Source organism: Cetorhinus maximus, chromosome 12, assembly GCF_964194155.1.
Source record: "Cetorhinus maximus chromosome 12, sCetMax3.hap1.1, whole genome shotgun sequence".
NCBI lineage: Eukaryota > Metazoa > Chordata > Chondrichthyes > Lamniformes > Cetorhinidae > Cetorhinus > Cetorhinus maximus.
In genome coordinates, this window is record NC_135890.1 from 18,645,337 (window position 1) to 18,649,763 (window position 4,427).

The 4,427-nt window shown below is 45.0% G+C and overlaps 1 long non-coding RNA gene across 1 annotated transcript; it reads left to right on the forward strand.

The window, feature by feature from the left end:
- Nucleotides 1-224: 224 nt before the first annotated feature.
- LOC144687258 (uncharacterized) lies at nt 225-3,120 on the forward strand. The gene is made up of 3 exons (XR_013578103.1): nt 225-433; nt 1,779-1,840; nt 2,700-3,120. It is a non-coding gene; the product is annotated as an uncharacterized LOC144687258 (long non-coding RNA).
- Nucleotides 3,121-4,427: the final 1,307 nt, after the last annotated feature.

Here is a 4,427-nt window from a genome sequence, read left to right on the forward strand (position 1 = left end):
CCCTATAAAGATCTCCGCTCCTGTAAAGCGAATTGGTACATTTTACCAAATTAAGGGGATTTGTTTGCTGTTGTTCCACTTTATGTTACATCAGGGAGGTGTCAGCTGTGGCTCAGTCCATAGCACCCTCGCCTTTGAATCAGAAGGTTATGGGTTCATGTCCCACTCCTGGATACCAAGAACTGTGTTTGTACTCAAAAGAGTTGCAATCTGTGACTGTTGATAACTGGAAAGAATTTTATGTTACATCAGCAGATGTCGGCTCATTGAGCCACTCAGGAAGTGCAGATTAAACTGGGAGTTTCCAGCCCTCGGTGATTGGATGAGAGTGGAGTATAAGAAGCTGCTGTCTAGGTTGTTTGTCCTTTTCCACTGCGGGCGTCTCCCCTTTGAGGGGGGGGGATGATTCCCGCCATTTTCTCATCTTTCTGAGGTAAGAGTGCTGATCAACCAGGCCCTTATTACAGGAGCTTCCCTGATACACTCTCTCTGTCAGCATTTTATTTCTCAGTCTCTTTTATTTTTCTTGTCGTTTCCACGGGGTACAGTTTTTTTTTCACAACAAAAACAGAAACACCTGGAAAAACTCAGCAGGTCTGGCAGCATCGGCGGAGATGAGCACAGTTGACGTTTCGAGTCCTCATGACCCTTCAACAGAACTAAGTAAAAATAGGAAAGGGGTGAAATATAAGCTGGTTTAAGAGGTGGGGGGGGGGGTTTGTTTCCTTCCCTATTTTTACTTAGTTCTGTTGAAGGGTCATGAGGACTCGAAACGTCAACTGTGCTCTTCTCCGCCGATGCTGCCAGACCTGCTGAGTTTTTCCAGGTATTTCTGTTTCTGTTTTTGTTTTGGATTTCCAGCATCCGCAGTTTTTTTTTGTTTTTATCTCTACAGTTTTTTTTTCCGATTCCCCCAACTTCGACAGAAATCCCAGAAGAAGTGATGTAAATGGACGTTTACACTGTTTGTCCGGAGTCTGTGTTCCTTCTCTCTCTCTCTATGTCGCCTCTCTCTTGTTTTTTTTTTCCTCTTGCATCTTCGTGTTGCTAAAGGTTTAGGGCAGCGTTGTGGTTAGTTTTTTTTCGGCGTCATTTTAGTGAGTGAAAACTGAACTGGGGCGATTGCTGGGACAACGTTGTCAACAAGTAAACGATTGACCTGAAATTCTGCAGAGATCCTCCTGACCTCCATCTTGGCAGAGCCCACGGGGCAGGGCCTGGCGCTGGGGCTCAGTTGGCACCCGAACATTAAACCACTGGAAGAGCCCCCAGCTACCGCACGAAATGATAGTGGGGTGCAAGTTTTGTTTCAAAAACATTCCACGGGCACCATGAGGCTGTACATTTGTCCGTTTTTTTTTAAACCGTGTACCTGCACAGCTCAGTTAGGAGCGTTCTGACCTCCCGGGACCTGAAGTTTGGGGGGAAAACACATCCCCGCTGCCATTTTGAGCACTTTCGTCCCTCACTCCTGGAGAAGCTCTCCAAGGAGGGAGGCTCCTCCCGTCCCTCCAGCAACAGCGCTGCCGTGGCCGGAAGAGGCACTACATGGAGCTGCCTGCGACCAAGTCCCGGGAACCAGAGAACAAGGTGTCCAGTGGTCCCCAAAGCAGGGAAGGCTTGGGGTCACAAGGAGGGCAATTGGGGGGGGGGGGTGGGGGGGTACGATTGGGAGGTTTGACTGCTAATGGCTGTGAAGTGCTTTGGGATATCCTGATGTGAAAGATGCTATATAAATGAGTATTACTTACCTGTTCTTGTATGTTCCCTTTTCCCAGGGATGCCAGTTGGTGACCCAGATGATCTTGCTTGCAGTAGTTAACCTTTTAGTAGTTCTATGGTGAGTACTTCATTTGTAGCCTAGCTGGGTCTCTGGTGCAAATAATAGATTGTACTGAAGATTTGTGGGAAACTTTCAGCCAATTCAATCTTCCCTGTTTGGGAGAAGTTTCTAGGTGTGATTAATTTTGATAAAAAGAATAAGAGATGATATAAATTAAATGCCACAATTTTAGGGGGAGGTTCAGGAATCTGGACTTGGGGGTTTACATGTGCAAATCTTTGAAGATAGCAGGATGAGCTGAGAGTGAGTTACAGAAACAGCCAAAAATTCAGAAGGTGCTTGTATCATAAGACAGTGGGATGTTTATAGTAAAACAGCACAATGTAATTCATTAGTGATGAGTTGCATGTCTTGCATAAATGTATAACTATCTCAATTGCTAAAGGGTGTATGTTCCTTATGTTGCACAACTCTCACCGTAATCCATTATTCTGTGTAGCTTCGTATGGGTGCAGGAGGCAAGTGGTGGTTTAGATTGTCACCTGGAGGCAGGCAGGGTTTGGTTGACAAGTGGATGTGAGATAACCTTTCAAAGGTTAGGCAAATTTCCTAATGGTGTAGAGCTATCTGGCTGGGAATTAGATTGGAGACTACTGGGATTATTTAGTATCAAGATTAGAGATTTTTGCAATAAGTACAAATTTGAGCAAACAACACCACCAGAGGGGACAATGGTGTCTTGCCCGGGGGAGAGAAGCAGGCCAAAGTAGATGTGAAGGATGGACAATTGGATCTTCAGGCTTGGAGGTTGCGGAACTTGGCCTCGGAATAAATAGTCAACTCAATGAGGCAGATACCCTGGTCTGGGTCTGCGTAGGAGTGAGTTTAATGCACTCTTTATTTTCTGTCTTGGCAGGAAATGATAGCCCTGCTTCCAGCGGCAGGAAACATTAGTATCTTTGATGCTAATGTGCAGAATGGAAATGTCAGAGATGATGTAGATCGGATACATCTGGAGAGTTGGTGTTGAGGCCAGGCAGTTTAAGACAATGGGAAGTTGTCTGATTGGTCGGCCTCAGCAGCTGACTGGAAGATCTCTCAAGCAACGAAACAAATAACCACACAACCAAAAGCAACCAAAAACAAACATTATACTTTTTTTATTTTAGCTTGTTTTTTTAGTTCATTTTTTTCGCTCAGGTTGTCTGCGTTGCTTGGTTCGGTGGGATGAGAGGCCCCAACCGGTGAAGTCAAATGCCTCATCTTTCTTTATAAGGCTGTACGCATAATTTCTGTCAGCATGAAACTCCCAATAAAAAGAGCAAAACAATGAATAACCAATGTCTTGTGTTTAGTGATGTACATTAATCAAAAATACAAATTTCCTGCAGTTTTCAGCTCCTTGAGTCTTGCACGATCCCAACTTGGATATTTGGTTGGTCCTTCCTTCGTAGTCACTGGCCCAAAATTCGGGATTTCCCTACCTGACAACCTTTGGAGAGTACCTTCTGTCCAGCACCACCCATCTCCGAAGGATAATTGATTCTCTCGAATTTACTGTAGTCTGGTAACATGGCTATTGTTTAGTATATCAGTCGGTCCTGTTTAAGGTATAAAAGGAAGGATTGGCTAGTATCTTCTCCCACCCCAGAGCAGGGGGAAGGCATAGAGTTGAGCGGGGAGGGGTGTGCTGCTGCCATTACTTGCTACTGGCCTTTTCAGTTGTGGGTGATCTGCTCGTCCTTGAGCTGATTGAGACTCTGACTATTTAAGGGCCTTTTCCTGCTGTTGGTATTTTACTGAGGTCACCCAGGAAAACATGGCAGCCTCCTTGTGGGTTCAGATTGGAGGGGGTTTCCAAATTGGGTACCCTGTGACCAACAGGGTGCACCCACTTTTTTTTTTCACCCCCCTGCCCCAGTAGCAAGAATCCTGATCTCGCTTATCTGCACGTTGGGCTTTGAATCTGCTGCTCCAGTCCCAGCAGTGGCTACTGCTTGTGCTGCTGGGACTGAAATGTTGCAGGTCTTCTGATTGGCTGGCAGTATTTGAAGGGGTGTCCTACCTTTGAAGGCACGACTCCTCAAAAGTAAAATTGAGTTGCCGTTTCCAAGGCTGGCAGAGGCTTATTCTGACTTTTTGACTGGTGGGCAGGGTCATCACTGCCCTGTTAAAGTCCTGACCAGTGTTTTCCCCTCCTTCACAATATGCATCAATGTAGAAAGCAATGCACTTAGTAAAATATAGTATGATTGGAACAAGTCAACATGGTTTTAAGAAAGGGAAATTCTGTTTGATAAATTTACTAGAATTTTTTGACGCTGTAATTTCATTGAGGATGTTGGCCTTTACTGCAATGGGATTGGAGTACAGGAATCAAGTAGTCTTGCTACAATCATATAAGATTTTGGTGAGACCATAACTGGAATACTGTATGCAGCTTTGTCTCTGCATTTAAGAAAGGATAAACTTGCATTGGAGGCAGTACAGGAAAAGTTCACTAAATTGGTCCCTGGGACCAATATCTTATGATATGAGGTTAAGTAAATTGGGCCTGCATTCTCTGGAGTTTAGAAGAAAGGTGATCTCATTGAAACCTGCAAAAATTCTGAAGGGGCCTGATGGGGTGGACGCTGAGAGATTG